At 50.1% G+C, this 21,184-nt stretch overlaps 1 long non-coding RNA gene across 1 annotated transcript; it reads left to right on the top strand.

Annotated features, from left to right (window-relative positions):
• Positions 1 to 18,056: 18,056 nt before the first annotated feature.
• Positions 18,057 to 20,687, top strand: LOC128352180 (uncharacterized). The gene is made up of 3 exons (XR_008320247.1): positions 18,057 to 18,098; positions 19,258 to 19,307; positions 19,847 to 20,687. It is a non-coding gene; the product is annotated as an uncharacterized LOC128352180 (long non-coding RNA).
• The last annotated feature ends 497 nt before the right edge of the window (positions 20,688 to 21,184 follow it).

Below are 21,184 nucleotides of genomic sequence, written 5' to 3'. Positions count from 1 at the left end.
GAGGGACACTGCCAGATGCAGCAGTGACGCTCTCTGTAGCATCCTTCTGCTGCTCTTCTTCCTGTGCCCTGGAAGAGTCATTATGCCCAGCAGTGGGAGGAGGAAGAGGGAGAGGGGGAACAAAGCTCTCTTCCCAGGAATTGTCTTTTCCCTGACTCAGAGCTAGGAAGTCCCCTCAGCTCAGATGGCCCCACTTCACCAGATCCCCTTGCACAAGTGCATCCAGCACTCCCTCCATGGCCCAAGCATTCAGCACACCCCTTGGGCTCCTTCGCCCCATTTCTCTTCCATAGGGAACGTAAGGCTTGCATCAAAGGTACATGGACAGATTCTGCCGTGCGATATGTAGGTTCTTTCTGCCAGTGCTGATATTCACAGCAAAATCCAACTAGCCATTGGGCACGCCGAGGCTCTGGAAGCTGTAGCAGAAAGGTTCAGGTCAGGTTTGGTACCCAGAAGGCTGAAAATGCATTTCTTCAGATGCTGGCTGACATCCAGAGTGGCAGGAGAGCACTGCTGGGGGGAGGCTGCCCAAGTGCAAAACCGTTGCACTAGCCAGCCACCCTAACTGGCCAGGCAAAGATCAAATCCTTCAGCAGGCTTGTCAACATTGCTGAAAGAACCTCTACCCTGCTCCGGTGTCCCTCTCCAGTTCAACTGTCCCTGCCCGCAGATATCCAAGTTCCTGGTCTTCTTGACAGAATCTTTCTCCCGTCAGAGCCGATCCTCAGTGGCAGGCTCCTTGAACTCTTTGTGCCTGTCAAGCCCTAAGTCTGACCAAGTGTTGATTGGGCTTGTGTGCAGATTCAGCAAAAGCTGAAAACCCTGGAACGATCATCCCGCAGGATAGTGCTGCCATCAGTGTAGGCCCGGAGGTGGAGGCTCCCATAAGGAGAACAGATTCCTCCTGAGCCCCTGCACTGTCTGGGAAGGCCTGCAGAGAGGGCTGGGAAGGGCAGCCCTTCCCGGAGAGCTCTTCAGAGAGGGCTTCCTCTCTCTGCAACGGCCCTCCAAGAACTGAGACAAGCACAGGACTGTGCAGGGAAATGGCTGTGCAGGGAAATGGCTCTCACGGAGAAAGGTCTCTGCCCAAATCGACCCTACTTGGAAAAGAGTCAAGATCACTGCTCTGAGTTCTGGATTGCACCTGAGACTTGAAAGTTATTTCCTCCCCCTTGGGTAATATACTGGGTAGGATGAGACTGTCAGAGTCTGTGTCCACCTCCCACGGCTTCATTTCACTCTTCTCTGATCTAGTTTTTGATTCATACATGACTCAGTCTTGGGAAGGCGCACAGCTCCTGAGACAGGCTTGGGAGCTTGTCCAATCAAGCGAATGGCCATGAGAAGAGCTCTGTAGTGTGTTGTCTATTGGATCTTCATAAGGGACACAAGAAAAGTGTTGCTTTTTGAATAGGGGTCTTAACACAGGCCTGCAGCAGGATTTCTCCTGCTCCCCGAGGAAAGAGAGGGGAGGAAAAATCTGGAGGCTGTGCAATACTTCAGGCTTCATGATTAACTCACTGTGCCTGCATACACCAGCACATTAGCCTATCCATTTTCTCTTGAAGAGAGAGTTTGAAAGTATGCCCTGCAAGTGTAACAGCCCCCAACTTGGAAAAGAATATTCATCAATGCATTGATTAGAAATGAAGAAAATATTTTGGAGAATAATAATAATAATAATAATTATTATTATTATTATTATTATTACTACTACTACTACTACTACATTTATATCCCGCTCTTTCTCCAAGGAGCCCTGAGTGGTGTACTACATACTTGAGTTTCTACTCACAACAACCCTGTGAAGTAGGTTAGGCTGAGAGAAAAGTGACTGGCCCAGAGTCACCCAGCTAGTTTCATGGCTGAATGGGGATTTGAACTTGGGTCTCCCCGGTCCTAGTCCAGCACTCTAACCACTACACCACACTGGCTCTCTATTCTCTCAAGAGAATTCTTTTTTCTATTCTATCCAATGCATTGGCGAATATTCTTTCCAGACCTGTAAATCATGTTCTTTTCCAAGCTATTTCTGTAATGTTGTCAAAGGAGAGATCTGTCTTCTTTTCACTGTATGAATTGCTGCTTGACATCCAGTGGCAATGCAAAGAAAACACAATAAAAGTTTGCTCCGGAGGATGGAGGGAGATTCAACCAATTGAAGTGTGTGGGGTAGACAAGCTTCAATAGCAAGCCTTACGCAGACATATGCAAGCGGGCATGGGATGAGCAAAAGAAAGAGATTCATGCTCGGCACTGACGGTTCTCCTAGCTGGCCTAAGGCTGAGACGTCCCTCAGCCTGAAGAGGCTTCTACTGAGGGGGGATATTTGGACCAAGTCATGCTAGACGGAGAATACCAGATGCGGCAGTGATTCACCCTGAAGCATCCCTCTCTTGCTTTTCTTTCTGCTCCCTGGAACAGTCGTGATACCAAGCAGTGGGGGGAGGAAGAGATCTCTTCCAAGTCACTGTCCTATCCCTGACTTATGAAGTCCCCATGCTCAGACGGAGACGGCTCCACTTCACTGGAACCCTTTACACAAGTGGGATGGGAGAAAAATCTAGCGCTCCCTCCATGGACCAAGGATGGAGCCCCCACCTCGGGTTCCAGCCCCCATTCTTAGTCCATAGGGAACATAAGGCTTGCATTAAACTTACGTGGACAGGTACTGGCTGCTCGGTCTGCATCTCACATTCAATGTGAAACGTCACAGGTGCTCGTACGAAGCAAGGTTTTCTGAACTGCAACAAAAAGGATCAGCACAGGCTCAGTACCAGGAGGGCCAAAAACACATTTGCTCAGAGGGTGGTGGCTTCCATTCAGAGCAGCAGCAGAGCGCTGGTGGAAGGAGGTTGTAGAAGTCCAAAACTGAGGCACTAGCAACGAAGTCCAAAACTGAGGCACTAGCTGAAACAACGTCTACACTGCTCTAATCTCCCCCACCGGCTCAAGGGTCCCTGTCTGGAGCTATCCAACGTCCTGAACCTCCTGCCAGAATCTTACTCCCCCTCAGAGTAGTGTTCTTCAGCGGCAGGCCCATTTAGCCTAAGTGGCTGTCCAGTCCTGACTGTGACAGAGTTTTCATTGGGCCTGCATGCAGCTTCGGACAAAGCGGAATCCTCTACACAGTCCCCCAGGCACCATGTGGTCATGGCATTCTACTTACAGAGGCCGGCTGCTGCTTCCTGGAGTTTCAGGAAGGAGGAAGAGGAATTCTTCCTGTGCGGAAGGGCCACATGGTTTCCGTTGTCTTGTCTGCCCCACTCTGATGCTGTGTGTCCGTGCGAGTGTTTGTGGAACGGAGCAGGTTTCTCTTCTTTCTCTTCTCATATTTGATGACATCATTTTCTTTCCCCCTTTGTGACTTGACCTGCTTCACCAGCTTGTCATCAGGAGCAGGTATACCCACCCAAACCCTGTTGCGGTATCACACTTACTTACAACCTAAGGGGAAGGGGAAGATCACAATTAGATGACAGACCAATATGCTACGTACATTCTCAGTCAAAAAGTGAGTTTGTTTTGCTCTCGTTGATGCTCACTGATGTGTAGGACAAAGATTTCTAAATAGCTCTCTCTCTCTCTGTGTTTCATTAACAGTTGAAAACCCAGCTTCTTAAAGAGGAATTAATCCTTTGCCCCTGCTAACTGGGCAAAGAGGTACCTTCTTAACATGGTGATTCTGCTTTATTGAGCAGTAACTGGCCCTCTCCACCCCCAGCACAGTACTTCCAGTGACTGTTGCTGGTGTCTGTCTTATGTTTCTTTTTAGGTTGTGAGCCCTTTGGAGACAGAAATCCATCTTTTTTATTTATTATTTTTGCATGTAAACCGCTTTCGAAACATTGGTTGAAAAGCAGTATATAAATATTTTTTTTTGGTTGTATTGAAAGGAGAGATCTCCCGCATGCATTATTTGGTCAGGTCTGTGATCTATATGGCTTAATTTTCAAATCACATAAAATACATGTTGCATAGAATTCAGGCTGCATCCAGAGTTGATAGAAACCCATGTTTGTTTTTTAATTTTAAGAAATCTGATTTTTTCCATTTAAACTGGATTGTGTTTTATTTTTCTTTAACCAGTTTATTTTCCAAAAGAACACAGGTCAAAGATATCATCATCACCATGAATGTTAATCATAACTCCTAATGATATTCTGTGAATTTTTTTATCAGCAGTATATGGGGATGAGAGAGAACAGGCCTGATCCTATTCTGCAGGTGGTGAATATACAGCACTCACATACACAGTCAAGCCCTTGTGGGTGTCTGGGTGTTTCTCTCAAAGTGCAAAGACATTAGGCCCATTCACACATGATGGTCAACACTCATACAATGAGTATACACACAGGTACAATTCTGTGCACAGGTACAGTCATTCCCATGTTATGTTGAACACAGGTACAGTGTAATTCCGATCTGTACAATGCATTTGAAGGTCCTGTAACGAGGTTCAATTTTGTAATGAACCCCGGTACAGTAATTCACACCAACATGTGTTCAAGTTGTACAGCATAATGTCTGAATCGGCCTAAAGAAGGACAAGGAATGACTAGAGGATTGAGGGGCATGGGATAGGTCTGAACAAGGAGCAGGAACATGGAGGATGCCTTTCCAAAGTCGTAAGAGGGATGTCTCTCACCGGAAACTGAGGACAGGTGTAGCCTCAGAGGAAATGTCCGTCAGCTGCTCCTCTGGAGCTCTGTACAGGAAGCTCCCCACTCTGGGGAAAAGAAACAGAAAAGCAGAGCATCAGTCCCGATACGCTGGGCTGAAATAAGCGGCCCATCTTTTGGGGAACCGGTTCAGATGGGGGTCCCCAGCTAGTGCTCAACCAGATGTTGTTGAACTACGATTCCCATCACCCCCATGCTACAATTCATGGTTGTGGAGGATGGGATTTGTCGTTCAGCAACACCTGGAGTAACATGGCTGGGAACCTCTGCACTGTTAAGAAGAGACTTCCTTTCGCACACTAGGAGCACTGAGGCCTGGCAGTGCTGAGGTAAAATGAAGGGAGAGGCCACTGCCCGCTGGGAGGGACGAGGGAGGAGGCCATGGAGCCCAGGCCTCTGTGAGTGAGCCAGTCTCCCTCCTCACCTCAGAGACGTGAGGGACATCATCACTCCAGCGCCAGAATGGCCGCCCTTCCCTGGCCAAGAGCTTTCTCCATCCCTGGGGGGCGGGTGGGGCAGATCTCACCAGCCCCGTCAGAAATTCTTCCCAGCGGTTTCTGAGGGGAAAGACAATTGAAAAGAAGAGGAGGAAGTAAGAAACAGCTTCCCGCTCTCTCCCTTTCTTCTCAGAGCCACACTACCATTTCTGCAATGGGGAGGAAAATGGAAAATAAACCCCCCTGCCCCCCATACCGGCACACCATGCAGGAGGGCAATATTTTGGGGCTGGGAGAATTTATTTTGCATCCTAGAACCAGCTCCAGCTACACGGACCTCGTGGTCTTCTTCTCTCCCCTGCAGCGTGACCTTCTGGGCCAGCATAGAAACTTGGGATGGGTCCTGCAGGGAGGTCCAGAGGGCAGGTTTCCTGCATGTCCTTTTCCAAACCACTTCCCAGCCCTCATGGCAAAGCAAGTCCGCACCATTCAGCCAGGCCTCTCCCGTCATGGAGATCCCCTCAGCCCAGGGGAGAGCGTTTGGGCTCTGCCAGGGAAATGCACATCATCTTTTTAAAACAAGTTCTTAAAACAGGAGGCTTGGTGGGGGAAGCACAACCCTGCCTAACGGGGAGCTGCTGAATGGATTGGAAGAGCCAGGGTGCAGCCATTTTGGCCCTCCCCTGGATGTAAGGCCACTAAGTCAGCCGAGGGCTTGAACTGCCAGCTTAGCTTAGCCTTCTGCTTGCAACAAATTCGCCATGACTCCCTGTATGAATCACCTCTGTTTCCCCTGCGAAAGCAGGAAGAAAATGGTTCTTTCTTCCTGGTTCTTGGTTCTGTAACAGTCAGAGATCAATGCAAAGCAGGTTAGACTAAGAGGGCAGAGGGATCCTGGATGTTCAAGCATGTTTGCCTGACCAGCAGAAAGGGAAGAGGACTAGCGGAGTGCGATGTGTGGCTTTTCCTATATAACGCTGAGGCTGAATGTGCTGGGTGTGCTTTTTGCTTTGGAAATGATTCCCTTGAGGACCATTTATTCTGCAGAATAAAAGCTGATTTCGAGATCTCCACCCTGGCTGTGTTTTATTGGCTCAACACACGCCAGGCAAGGACCCAGTTCTGGGACAACTGATTCACCCCACTGAAAATGCTCTATGACATCCAGGAGAAGCCTTTGAGCTGGAAATGGGCACAAGCTCTGACATTTGGGGGTAGGATGTGAAATGCAGAGGGAGTCCGTTGTGTGCACGGACCCAGAATCACGTAGCCTCCCCGAATCCCCTTCCCTCAAAAGCAGCCCAAGCCCAACCGCCCATCCAAGAATGGCACCATGAGCTACGCCGCATGGGGCTGAACTGTGGAGCTGCCACCGGGTCTGAAGAGCTGGACTGGAGAGAGCTCGGCCGCGGAGGCCTGGTTTTGTAAGGGATGGGAGGAGAGCTTCAGAGCGCCACTGTGGGGAGAGATGGGCGAGTGGGAAGCATGCGGCCATGTCCAGGTGCTGGGTGCACATCTCCTGCCCTCGGCATGCCTGGGCTCGCTCTCGGGGCCAAGCTCTGGGAGCTGCTTGAGGGTGCTCTGGCAACTGCAGTGAAGTGGATATTGACCTCCCCTTAAGGAGTCATTTAGAACAAGGTTTTGCCTGCTTAGGAACACATGGAGCTGCCATATCCTGAGTCAGATCTTTGCTCTATCTAGCTCAGTATTGTCTTCACAGACTGGCAGGGGCTACTCCAAGGTTGGAGGCAGGAATCTCCCTCAGCCCAATCTTGGAGATGCCGCCAGGGAGGGAACCTGGCCCCTTCTGTAGAGAAGGCACACCATCCACGACCGAGCCGTGGGCTGTCCTGGCACCGGTGTGAGATGGGGGTGGCCACGTAGCTGTAGAGGGTAGGGCACCAATGTCCGCCTGCCCATCCCCAATTCCAACAGCAACCAGGCCAAGACCCCCTGGGCATGCATGAGACAGCCCACAGGCTTCAGCAAAGGGGATGAGCGCCGTGGTAAGGCAGAAATGAACACAGTCAGAAGGGGCCCTGCTCACCAGCCCCCCCTTGCAGCTTCTTCCCATGTGCAGAGGCAGGTTCTTGCAGGTCTTACATGTGCTCTGATGGCCAGAGAATACAGGACCCGGGGAATGAGGCAACTTCTCTTTTCCGACTGGCAAAGTACTGTGTGGGAGGGGCTTGCCACATCCGTCCTTAGCCTTATAGACAGATTTTCAAACCTCATTTTCCTACAGTATCTCTCTCCTTTGAGGTGTTATACTACTGTACATCACTAGGGCCATACAAAACATTCTCCTGATGGACCTACAAGATGCAGCCCATCAAGTTTGGGGCTGGGGTGAGCTTTCATCCACGCTGAAGTGATCCACACCTGGTGGCTGTTGAATCATGGCTTCCAAATCCAAGCGCCCAATCGTTGGCAGAGTAATGCTCAGATGCATTATCTTCAGAAAGGTTCCCAATGGTGACATTGAGAAGCCCGGAAAAGCAGTGCATTGCTTGCAGCAGGGCCGTCCCGGGGGGCTGTGGGGCTGTGCACCAATTGGAACATGTGGGACCTCCTTCTCTAGCTTTTGTTTGGCCCCAAGCAAGACCACTTTCCAGGAGCTCCTAAGATGAAGCAAGATTCAACTGCTTAAAAGTGTATGCCAGCCAATCTTAACAACATGTAGCCAACACACTACCCTGTTTCCCTGCTAAAATGAGGGAATTCCATCTCCTTGTTTTCCTGCAGCCAATACCCCACACAACTGAGAGTCCGTGGGGGCTGGGGGGTAGTTAGAGGGCTGGATGAGACCTGGGTGCAAATCTTTCTCTATGCAGCCCTAACGCTCACTGGGTGACCTTCGGCCACTACACACTCTCTCTCTCATCCTCATCCTCACCCTCCTTACAAGACTGTTGTCAGAATAAATGTGGGGAGGCAGAACTGTGTACACCATCCTGAAGGAAGGGCAGGATATCAGGGGCCTAAGAAAATACACATCTGTACACATGCCATCTACTGATTTATGTTGAGTATTAGCCAATGGAAGCATTACAGGTGCTGTGCATGCCAAAACAGAAGGAAAAGTCACCTATATGCAATCAGGCCAAAGATATCTATTTTGCCCAATTGGGATTTCAAACTAGACAGCAGAGTGGCAGAGTGGTAGATTGAAATCCCAATTGAAATCCCAATTGGGATTTCAAACTAGACAGCAGAGTGGCAGATTTCAAACTAGACAGCAGAGTGGCAGACACGCCAACATTCCGTCTCACCCAGCACCGCCCAGCTCTGGCTGGCAGCAGTTTCCCTTTCCTCAAGCAATGACTCTTGGATCTTTTCCCGAGTTCCCTTTTCTTGATCTAAAATTGCCCCTCAAGCTTTGATGAGCCCTGTGGGGCACAGAAATAGAGTTTCAGGAACAGCATCTCAGATCTATTTCTGAAAGAGATGGAATCTCTTATGGAGGCAGAACCGGAACACCTGTGGGCAAGGTGGACTCAGAATTACCAGTAGATAAATTGGTTTCACAAACCTGTGAAGGAAAAGAATCCAAAGGGGGCAATTCACCCCAAACTGCCCAATGGAACTCCATGGAGTGGAATGTTCATGGACTCCAAGAGCAGTTTACAGGCAACCAGCTGGGCAGAGCTAATGGGACTCAGTATTCTGAGTAAACTTTCTTTCCCAGTTTATTAAGTCCCTTGAGAAAGAGAGAGGTGGGGATCCTTCGTCCTGCAATGAAGCTCGAAGGCTGACCCACCAAATGCCTAGTGCAGGGGTTCCCAACCTGAAAAACTCCAGATGTTGCTGGACTACAACTCCCATCATCCTCAGCTTCAATTGATGGTGGCTGGGGATGATGGGAGTTGCAGTCTGGAGTCCCACAGGTTGGGAACCCCTCGCCTCGTGGATGCTTGCCTGGATGCACCCACATGGACACCATGGGGCATCATGGCTGGGGCCAGCATCTCCATCTTCCTCATCTTCACCTGGGCCTCCAAGACCAAGGAGGAGTGTGGGTGCACAGACGGCAAGTTGGAGGGCAGCACAATTGCTGACGTTGCACAACACCACAACTGATCAGGTGGCGGCGGCAGTTCTGTCAAAGCGTCAGCCTCCGGTTCCCATTTCCCGCCTTTGTAGAGCTTGAGCCCAAACGAGATGGCCTGAACTCTGCTCGGAAACTGGCCGGTTTCTTGTCTGCCCTCGAGAGTGTGCTGCTTGTACACTTCATGTCTGGGGCCAGGAGTTCCACACAAGGGGTTGCGCAGATGCTTATGCCAAGTGGTGTTTACGGCTATTGATTCAGGGCCAAAGAGAAACTTCCTCCGTGCTTGCCCGGGATGGGGAAAGGGGGCAAAAGGGCAGTGCTTGGTTCTGCCAAGTGGCCTCAGGAGAGCTGGCTGTGGTGAGGTGGAAATGAACACTGCCCGAAGGTGGCCTGCTCACCAAGGCCACCTTGCAGCTTCTTCCCAGGTGCAGAGGCAGATTCTTGCCGGTCTGACTTGCATGTGCTCTGATGGCCAGAGAATGCAGGACCAAGGGAATGAGCCAGCTTCTCTTTTGGGAAAAGCAGGCCAAGGAGAGGAATGGAATCAGACCGAAGCAATGTGTGGCTTCTGCATAGAGGCAGCGGTTGCTCAGTGTGCGGATCTCTCTTCTTATCAGAGAGGGTCAGTTTTCCATGTCCAGCTCCTCATTAAGTTGCACCAACTGGGGCGTTTGTGTGGTCATCATTAGCTCTCAACACTTTTTACCAGACACCTCTTTGATGGTGGCCTGTCCCCTAACCTGGGAAAGCCTCACCATCCTGAATTTCTGGTGCGTCCGTTGGGGCTGCTCTTAAAGACACAGGAGTGTGGCTAAGAAAAGCAGTTGGCCACCCTGAATGGCAGTGGCGTGCCCTGAGGGCAGCTGGTAGGTCTGTGGGTCCTCTGGGTTTCTACAAGGTTGCAGAAAAGTGAAACAGGATGGGGCCTAACCCTCGGGCTCCACAACTGTATCAAATGCAAACGCCCCCCCCCCCCGCATGAGAGATGTTGGAGTGGTCACTCTTTCTTTCCCATGATGCCTCTTCTTAGGAGACACCAAGGCTCCAAGAGTAGCTTTCCAACCCCACTTCCAGCACCCCAGTCCACAGCCTCTGCTGCCAGCAGTCAGCATCTCTCCCCTCCCAGCTGTCTCTGCCTGGCCGGCTCCCATCCCCCCCTAGAACTGAGCTGAGAGTTCCGGCATCCATGGAGATGGAGAAACGCAAAAGATGCTCCAGAAGACAGTTGGCCAACTGCCTGCTTGCTGACCTGAAGCGAGATGGCCTTCTTCCTCTGGGTTTTGGCTTTGGCCATTGCAAGCCTCATTGTCTTGGTCTATATCTACTGGAAAAAGGGCCGTTCAAGGCGGAGGAGACAGGTAAGAAGGGTCGCGTTTTGCCAAGTGAACCCTGGGTGGTGGGTTAAAAGAGGTCTCTCCTAATTGTTTGTTCACTTGTTCTTTTCCTAAAATCATTTCGTGCTGGACATCAGCCAATGGCAAATCAAAGAATTTGTATCCATTTCTGCAGGGGTTTCGGGCTTTTTGTGTTGCTGCATTCTAATTAATGTCCCCTGCCTCCTGGAGGGTTTCCATCACTAGAAAGAAGCGCACACCCCTTTTTTGTGGTACCATTTGTGCTTCTGAAGCTTTACTCTAGAACATTTTTCCGGTGTCCTCTCTTTTTTGATGCACTCTCTCTAAACTATCATCTGACATATGGATAACAAGGGTTTTCTCAACCAATTTCCTCAGAAGTCTTGAAATAGTGAAACTAGTGTCAGAATATATTGCTTGCCTCTGTCTTTGTAAATAACATTTCTTTTTTAAAAAAAGAGAGACAATGAACTGTTCTTGAGGCTTCTTGGTTCGCTTTTTGTTGTAGCTTTTGCTTTTGCTCCACCTCTTTCTGTTTTAAAAACCAAAGTGCCTAGCCATTCCTTGTGTTCTGTTTGGGACTGCTTTGTCTGACAAGCCTGCATTTAGCCATAGCTGCAGATTGTAGTCCCATGCCATTCTGCATGCAATTGGATCGTTTTAGTCAAGCATTTGGACATGTCTATCCCACTCCTCCTCTGCGGGGTCTGGTGTGGTCTACATGCTTATGGTTATCCTCACAACCACCCTGTGAGGTAGGCTGGGCTGAGAGCCAAGGTAGTGGCCCCGAAGCACCCAGTAAGTTTCATGGCTGAATGGGGATGGGAACTGGGGACTCCCCAATCCGCGGTCAAGACGGACACCTTACTAAGGGCTGCATGGATGTCTTTGTCACAATGTCCCTTTGAAAGGAAAGCCTTGGTTCTTGTACTTGTCTCTCCTGTTCACCTGCTACACAAAGTTACATGTGTCCTGCAAGTTCTGATGTGGCAAAGACAGGGAGAGGAAGGTGGGGTTGCCTTTCTCTTCTTTCCCCAGCCCACTCCACCCTCCTGCAGTCTCTCTAGAAGGTCTCGAAGAGGAGGACGGGCTCCCTGGTTCTCACCTGACTCGTGTCGCAGGGGCATCCCCTCTTGGCGGTGGGGGCCTTTCTGTCCCTGCCTTCTGATACAGTAGAGGGGAGGGCATGGCATCCAGCGAGGACCTGAAGAACACGGCCTCAGGCAGGTCAGGACCTTGGAGATCTTCAGGCAGGGACAGTTGAACAGGAGGGGACACCAGAGCTGGAGTGGTGTTGCTCCAGCCATGTTGACAAGCCCACTGCAGGCTTTGATCTCTTGCCAGCTAGTTAGGGTGGTTGTGCAGCATCCTTCCAGGAAGGCTTTGCTGCTGCTCTGCATGGCAGCCACCATCTGAGGAAATGCATGTTGCGTCCTCTGTGTTCCGAGCCTGTTCTCAACCTTTCTGTCTCAGGTACGAAAGAAGCGGCATGTCCGGGTGGACCATCGGCGTTTACCTAAGCGGCCCTCTAAAAAAACTGAACATCAGATGCCAGGACCTGTTTACGTAAGTTTTATGCAAGCTTCACATTCCCTCCAGCAGAAGAATGGGGGACAGAACCCATGGGGGGTGGGCCGCATCCTTGGGCCATGGAGGGATGGAAGATCTTTCTCCCATTCCCCTTGTGCAAGGGGTCCCACTGAAGTGGGGCTGTCAGTTACTGAGGTTTGGGGACTTCCTAACACTGAGTCAGGGATAGGAGGATGGAAGCTATGCCTCCTCCCCCCACTTCTGGGCATCACAGCTGTGCCAGGGCACAGTAGGGAAAGCAACAGAAGGATGCTGTGGAGAGAGCCATTGATACATCTGGCACTGTCCATCTTGCATCAGTTGGTCCGAAGAGACCCCCTCAGTGGAAGACTTTCCAGGATGAAGTACTCCTCAGTCTTAGGCCAGCGATGGGGTCCATCCGTGCAGAGCATGTCTCTGTTCCTTGGGCTCATCCCAGGCCTACTTGCAGACTCTGGTGTAAGGCTTGTGATAAGAGCTTGTTTACCCCACAGACTTCGGTTGGATCAATCTTCACGGCCCTCCTACCCCGCCCCCACTCCCGAGCAAAATTTTTGGTTGTGTAAGCATTGCCACTGAAGGTCATGGAGCAATTCATACACTCTGAGTAAGACAGGTCTCTCTTTTCAAGACATTACAGAAATAGCTTGGGAAAGAACATGACGGATAGGTTGATCGAATATTCACCCATGCATTTAATAGATGGGATAAGATAATTCTCCAGAATGTTCTCTTCAGCTCTAATCAATGCATTGGTCAGTATTCTTTTCTAAGTCGGAACTTGTGATCCTTTCATGGCAGCCTTTCAAAATCGTGATCAAATGTGTCAGCTAGTGGGGTAGTGTATGCAGACACCGTGAATGAAGGTTGCACCTTGAAGTATAGCTCAGCCCCCAGATGCTGCTGCAGGCCTGTGTTAAGGGCCCTATTCAAGAAGCCAACACTTGTGTGCGCCTTGTGAAGTTTCAATGGATAACACACCACAGAGCTGTCCTCATGGCTATTAGTTGGTGGGACAAGCTCCCAGCCTCTTTCAGGAGCTCTGCACCCTCCCAAGCGCCAATCACATACCAGTCAAAAACCTCATCAGAGAAGAGGGAAAGGAATGCATGGGAGGCGTGTGCAGACTCTGACAGTGTCATCCTACTTTCCCGGAGCATAGGAGCAAAGTTGGAGGAAATGCCTTCAGAGTATCAGGAGGAATCCAGACCTCAGAGCAGTGACCTTGACTCTGTTCCAAGCAGGGGCCATTGGGGCAGAAACCCTTCAGCCTGAGAGCCATTCCCCACTGTGCTGACCTTGGCATGGCCCCGCTCTTTTCTCAGTGCTGGGAGGGCCCTTTCAGAGAGAAGGAGCCCTCTCGGAAGAGCTCTCTGGGAAGGCTGAAGTTCCAGCATGCCTGCCAACATAGAACAGGGGCTCAAGGGGGTTCCTTTTTCCTTGGGGGAGCACACACACAAATATAAACACTCTGGCCTGTGCAGATGGCAGCACTGCACAGTGGGTATGGTCATCCACACATATGGGTCCAGGGCCCTTGTGCCACGTCGTTCCACCAGTGCTCTCCTGCTGCTCTGAATGTCAGCCACCATATGAGGAAATGCAGTTCCAGCCCTTCGGGTACCGAGCCTGTGCCCAACCTTTCTCTTGCAGGTGGAACAGCCTTGGCTTACGGAGTGTCTGTCAGAGGGTGACTGCTACTTTAAATGTGGAAAATGGCGAAAAGAAAAACCTGCCCACCACAGGAGGAGACCTCTCAGCGTACGTTCTATGAAATCTTACCTTCCTTACAGAAGAGGGATGGGGGCCAGAACCTGAGGGAGGGGGGCTGCATTTGGCACTGTCCGTCTAGCGTTGGTTCGCATGTCCTCCCACCCTGGAAGCCTTGTCAGGCTTAGGTGATCTTCTGCCTTAGGCCAGATCTAGGGACGGTCAGTGCAGTAGTCCCATGATCATTCCTGTGACTTAGCTGAGATTTCAGAAGTGGGTCTGTGTCCTTTTCTTGATTTCTTTTAGAAGTTGAGACAAAGTCAAGATGGCATAGGGGCTCAAGGGGATTCCTTCTCCCTTAAGAGAGCACACACACACAGTGCCTGGTGGGTCAGGGTTAGACAATCAAATGGGGGTCAATGGGGCCGTACACAAAAGATGCTTCCTGACTGCCTCAGGAAGCTCTGAGGGGGGCAAATTATGGCAGGAAGATCAGGACCTTGAGTTGCTCCGGGCAAGGACCATTGAGCCGGAGGCGGAGACCAGAGCAGGGTAGAGGTTGCCTCAGCAATGTGGAAAAGCCCACAGCGGGCTTAGATGACTTGCTGGCTAGTTAGGGTGGCTGTCTAGCACAACAGTTTTGCTTTTGTGCAGCATCTTTCCAGCAGCGCTCTGCTGCTGCTCCGGATAGCAGCCACAGTCTGAGATCATTCATCTTCATCCCTGCGGGTACTGAGCCTGTGCTAAACCTTTCTGTTGCAGGTCCAAGATCTTTGGCTCACTATAGGACTGGGTGGATTTCTCCCGGAGCATGAGCGCTGGCTGCAAGAATTTCTCTGTGGCACGATGAGACCTATGCTGGTACGTATTATGCATTCCCTACGGAAGAGGAATGGGGGTAACAACCCAAGGGATGGCCCGCATCCTCAGGATAGGGTTTGAGTGCTAAATCTGCCACCCATTCCACTGGTGCCAGGGGGACCGGTAAAGTGGGGCTATAGGGGTCTAAATATGGGTACTTTTTATGGGACAGGGCAGTTAATCAGAAAAGAATCCCACCTCTCCTTTTCACCCTGGGGGGCTTCACACTGCTGTGCATCACAGCCAAAGCTGCACACAGGCCCAAGAAACAATTTGCTAGGGTTGGAGCTAGACTGACACATTGGGGTGATGGGGAGTGCCACTGAAGAAAAGGCGGCTGAGCAAGATTCTAGCAGGCAGATCAGGACCTAGGATAGCTCTGGGCAGGTACAGTTGCACTGGAGGGAAAAACGGGATCAGGGTAGACCTTGCTTCAGCAGTCTTGACAAGTCCACTGCAGGCTTCGATCTCTGGCTGGCTAGCACAACACTTTTGCCATATACTGAGTGGCAGTATACCGTAGGTCCATCTAGCTCAGTATTGTCTACACAGAGTGGCAGCGGCTTCTCCAAAGTTGATTGTTCTGCATCATTCTAGTAGCACTCTGCGGTTCTGGATGCCAGCCACCATCTGCGAAAATGCATTTTTGGTCCTCGGGGTACTGAGCCTGTGCTGAACCTTTCTGCCTCAGATCCAAGAGCCTCAGCTTGCCCCAAGACTGGGTAGATCTTGCCATGGGAGTGAGCATCACCTAAGGAATCTGAACATCTCATGCCAACACCTACAGTGGGTATTGGAAAGAATCACCCCCTTTGATAGACCTTCAATTCTGGTTCCCTTACATCCTGAAATGAAAACACAAAGAAAATTCCCTTCACAAGCTGTACTTATCCAATGCAACCTATAACATCCAACTGAGAAACATCACAATTACAGTCCAGAAGAAGTGTTAGAAATAAAAAACAAGAAATACTGAGATTGAAAAAAGATCAAACCCCCCCCAATGTCAATATTTTGTTGAACCACCTTTTGCTTTAATAACAGCCTTGAGTCTGTTGGAATACTTCTCTATCAACCTTGCACATCTAGACGGAGCAATATTTGCCCACTCCTCCATACAGAACTGTTCAAGTTCAAAAGGTGATCCTTTTTCAATCTCAATAATTCTTGTTTTTTATTTCTGACACTTTTTCTGGACTGTAATTGTGATGTTTTTCAGTTATATGTTATAGGTTGCATTGGATAAGTACAGCTGTTGAAGGGAATTTTCTTTGTGTTTTCATTTCAGGATTTAAGGGAACCAGAATTTAGAGAATTTAGAGAACCAGAACCAGAATTTAAGGTCTATCAAGGGGGGTGATTCTTTCCAATACCCACTGTAAGACCCAAGAAGTGCTCGGCATTTGAGTTCTAAATCTCTCAAATTCTGCCACATCTCTGACAATACCACCTTGCTTTTGTATTTCCTTCTGTGCTATGCTCTTGATTGGTGAATCTTGAAACCACCTCCACTGCAAACTCCAGCCCTGTCCACCACCAAGGCCGAACGGACGCGACCCTACTTTGTGGTAAGCACCCTCCCTTTCCAGGGAATCCTGGGCTCTCTACTCCTGTGGGATGGAGTTTGGCATTTCTCTCTCTCTCTCTCTCTCTCTCTCTCTCTCTCTCTCTCTCTCTCTCTCTCATATCCCCCTATTTCTCCAGCAGTATTGGGGATACTTATCTATCACTCTCACGTTTCTAATGCTTCTTTATCTTCTCATTCTGTACTGCAAGATCATCTTCATCTTGTCATCCTCTTCACTTTCCATACATGTAGAGATCTCTAGTTACTTCAGTTTCCGGGTTTCAAGGGTTGTTGCAGTGGTGGTGGTGGAGATGATGATGATGATGAGAACAACAACAACAACGAAGAATTACATGTGTAAACCTGACTCTGACTTGGCTGGCAAATGGCTCTTTTGTTCCCCCAGGAGACAGACCCTAACCACCCCAATCTGTCCTGTGGCCCTAACCGGAGAGCAGTGCACTTACAGCAGGTGGGCCGAGCAAAAGTCCTGAGGCGCTTCCGCAAGCTGGCTGAGGTGAGGAAATCAGAAATACACAGACCCCCACTGAGAACCAAGAGCAATGGGGCAAGTTTTTCTCTGCGCTCAGCCCCTTTGCTGAATTGTATGGCTTGGCTAAGGCAGAATTCAGGGGGTCTTGGCCTGGGTGCCGTTGGAACTGGGTGTGGGCAGGAGGAGATTGGGGCCCCCCTCCATACTCTCCCAGTCCCAGCACAAAAGCACCACCTCCACCCTGTGGGAAGCATTGCCCCTCCAGCACGGGTGTGCCTAGACTGGGTAGAGTACTAGCAGCTTCTCCTTTTCCAAGCCAACATGGCCATCCTCATGTTCCACCATGGCCTGGGAAGCTCACGGCTCCCTGGTAGATCCCAGTAGAGCCTCTTCACACCTTTCTTCCTGCCCTTGAATCCATCCAGGAGAACGTATCTCCAGTTTGTATATGAGACCCAAGAAGTGCTCGGCCTTTGAGTGATTAATCTTTCAAATTCTGCCAAATCTCTGAGAATATCACCTTGTTTTTGTATTTCCTTCTGTACTGTGCTCTTGATTGGTGAATCTTGAAACCAGCCTCCACTGGAAACTCCAGCTCTGTCCACCAGCAGGACCGACCCAACCCGACCCTACTTTGCGGTAAGCAACCTCCCTTTCCAGGGAATCCTGGGCAATCTAGTTCTTGGGGGCAGAATTTGGCATCTCTCCCTCCCTCCCTCTCTCTTTCTCAAAAGAAATGCCACAGACCTCATCTGCCCACATGTTTGAAGTATAGCCCCCTATTTCTCAACCAGTATTGGAGACACTTATTTATCTCCCAAACGTTTTCAATGCCTCTCTATCTTCCCATTCTGTACTGCAAGATCTAGCTTAGCTTCAAACTTCCTCTTCCTTCCTCTTCAGTTTCCATACATGCAGGGGATCTCGGGTTGCTTCTGTTTCTGGGTTTCAAGTGCTCCTGCAGTTATGAGGATGATTGATTTCATGTATATAACAGACTAGGAACATAGGAAGCTGCCATATACGGAGTCAGGCCATTGGTCCATCTTGCTCAGAATTATCTACACAGACTTTCAGCAACTACTCCAAGGTTGCAGGCAGGAATCTTTCTCAGCCCTACCTTGGAGATGACAGGGAAGGAACTTGGGACCTAGATGCTCTTCCCAGAGCAGCATTCTCTTCCCTGGAGGGGAATATCTTACAGTGCCCAAACTTCTAGTCTCTGTCTTGGTTGACGCATGGCTCTTTTATTCCACCAGGCTCCCCAAAACCAACAGGTCTGCCTTACCTGTGGCCTCGACCCCACAACAACATTTTTAAAAAAGAAAGGGAGGTTCGAGACATTGAAACGCTTCCGTAAAATGAATGAGGTGAGGAAATCAGAAGTAAACGGAGTACCAAGTTGTCAGGGACAAGCTTTTCCCTGCGCTCTGCCTCTTTGTGGAAGCGTGTGGGTTGTCTAAGGCAGGCCCCAGTAGGGCCTTGGCAGTCTGGAAAGTGGGGAGGAGGTGAGAGCTGGTCTGGTGGGCGCCTCAGGGACATCTTGCCTCCTTGGAAGAGGACAGCAGCTCCTTCCAAGCACAAGTGCAGATTACTCCATTTTCAAAGTCTGCATGCCTTGGTGAAGACCAGGGAGTAAGTGTGGAGAAAGCGCCTCTTGGGAAGTGTCGCCTTGGTGTGCAGCAGCTGTGAAAAGGACAATTTCCATGCAAAGGTTCACCAGGAAGGGGACTGAGAACAGAGCTGCTAATATGATCACCCCTTGAGACATCCACATTTGGAGTCATACTCTGTATAGTTCTGGTCTCCATATCTCTCAGAGGACATTCTGGAGGTATGAAAGGCACAGAAGAGGAAACCGAGAGGATCAGGGGGCTGGTGCACCTCCCTTATGAGGCTCAGTTTCCACATCTGGGGCTTTTTAGTTGAGGGGAGAAGGCAACGAAGGGGAGCCATGATCGAGGTTTATCAAATGATGCCTGGTGTCTAGAACGTGGAGAGTGAGAAGAATTTCTTCCCCTCCCATTAGACTGGAACCAGTGGCCATCTCATGAAAATGATTGCCAAGTCATTCAGGAACAGCAGAAGGGAGTCCTTTTGGACACAGTGTATCATGAATCTAGGGAATTCTCTGCCACGGGATGCGGTGCGGGCCACCAGCTTGGAGGGCTTTAAAGGGGACTCTGGCCATTTCACAGAGGACAGGCCTATCCATGGCCACTAGTCTGGATGGCTGTAGGTCACCTCCAGGCTCAGAGACAGGATGCCCCTGAGTAGCAGTTGCAGGGAGCCGTGGCAGGGGAGGGGGCAGGCCTTCACCTCTGGCCTGGGGGCTTCCCAGAGGCAGCAAATGGCCAGGGTGGGAAACAAGAGGCAAGACAGGATAGCATGTCTTTCCTGAAGGATCTCCTCTGAAAAAGGGCAGGGTCAGCGAAGACCCCCTCCTTGTGCAGCCATTAAAACTCATCTTCACTCATGAATCCTTTGTCTGGGATGACATCTTCATGTCTCTCTCTTTTCTACCTTTAGAAGAAGAGCAGGAAGAGGAAAAGGCCATATGATCCAGGAGAAGGCCCAAGGTAACTTTGTTTGAAGCTTTCCTGATGTGTAAATCTCCACCTCGAAAGGAAGGCCAGGGTGGGGTGGGGGATCTGAAGCACAGCCAGAGCTTTGGTCCTCCCAGACCAGGACTGGCATCAACGACTAGTAGCAGCTCTGCAGGGTCACAGGCAGAAAAAATAACTTGGCCCGGGGCAGAAATCTCTTGTGGGGTCTTCCGCAATGCATCAAGGTGGTTCATGCCCTCCGGCATCCAGAAGAGTCTCCCTTTCTGGCCTGGGGTTCTGGCGTGGCCTCTCCCTGATCCACCTTTTGTCCACAAGGGGGAAACGTTCTTGGATGGGGGAGCATTTGTTCACCTGAGTAGTGCCCACCCTGCGCCATGGGAAGGGGTACAGGTTGGTCAGCTCCACGGAGATGTGGAAACTAGGCCTGAGGCCGGGCCTGAAAGCCATGGGGCTGGGATCGGTGCTTTCCTGGATCTGAACGGGCGGAAGCCTGCAGAGCAAACCCTGGCCAGCCGCAGGGACTGATTCCTTTCCTCCTCTCTCTTTTGCAGGATCAAACGGAGGAGAATCTGGCCCTAGTGACGTTTGTATTTCATGTTATTACATATACTTCTTGTTATTATAGATCCAAGTCAACTTGTACAAAATCCCCCTTCCCTGGGCCTCGTGCGGAGGGGAGGGAGTTTGTCCTAGCCCTGCCCCGCACGAGGCCCAAGAAGCGGGCCGATTGGCTCCCTTGAAATTGGAGGCGTGGTCTCGGCTGTAATCGGCCGATCCACGGCCCAAGCTCTTCAGTTTTGCCTTGGCAATCCCCTCCCTCCCTTCCTTCCCTGATGCAGAGCGGGTCTAGCGGCTGGTCGCCTGCGGGGGCCGAGTAGGAATTTTTTGCTCTCAACGCATTGGCCACCGTTGGGGGTTTTTTCGCCTACTCCGTTCTGTACTCAGGTGTTTAGTTAGAGTTAGAGTTGGGAGTAACTGTGCGGGCTGAGGGGTAAGTTGAGGGTTAGAATATCGGTGAGCACCCTTGGATCTTTAAAGGTTGATTGGTCAATTGCTGCTTTGTGGCCTGTGCGTCACGGGGAGAATAGATTGCCATGAAACCTGCTTCAGGACTTCACCAACCTTTGGGCTGTGCAGTCCAGGGTGGGTGAAGACCTTGAAGTATCCAGATCCCCTCTTCTAAAGGAGGCGGTTGGCTCTGAAGGAATTAGGCGGGGCGTACCTGCCTGTTTCCTGAGCCAGGGTGTGTCGCCCAGTGAGGCGATGGGTAGGATGTTAGAGTCCTAGCCCGAGCTTAAGGGCCCGCACTGTTCTCTAAGGGTGATTAATCACCTGGCATTCTAGTCCGCCAGGTCTGTTGTTTCTTTAATAAAATTGTGGTCCTTTCACCCATAAAAAGTCTACGTGTCTTCTTGGGCTGGGGTCTGGGGACAACCTACTATTTGTTTCTTTATTTACATCTACTCCTACTTGGATTGATATGCTGTTGCTATACTGGAACTGCATTTGACCTGGCCACTGTGAAATTGCCTTCCACTGTCATTGGTTCACCATATTTAAAGCAGCAAGTAGTTCCAAAGGACTTGCTTCTATGTCTTCATCCTTTTTGACCATCCACACTTTTTATAGTATCTGTATAAGTCTTTTCAAAAAGAAAGCTGGTTTACTAGCACAGAAAGGATCAGTTTGAGAAGATTCATCAATGTCCTTGAAGGTGGTCTTTGTGGGCATGAAGCCAAATGTGAAGAAACGGAATTGGTTCCTATGCTAATATCGAGGTGAAGCCTACTTAATTTCTAAGGACATCTTTGTGCCCTGGTTTTATATACTTGTTTCTCTCCATATATTTCATTATTTATTTATTATTACTATTAGTATTAATAAGGTAT

This window comes from Hemicordylus capensis, chromosome 3 (assembly GCF_027244095.1).
Source record: "Hemicordylus capensis ecotype Gifberg chromosome 3, rHemCap1.1.pri, whole genome shotgun sequence".
In the NCBI taxonomy this organism is placed as follows: domain Eukaryota; kingdom Metazoa; phylum Chordata; class Lepidosauria; order Squamata; family Cordylidae; genus Hemicordylus; species Hemicordylus capensis.
The sequence above is the reverse complement of the archived record's forward strand: the minus strand, read 5'-3'. Positions and strand labels throughout refer to the sequence as shown.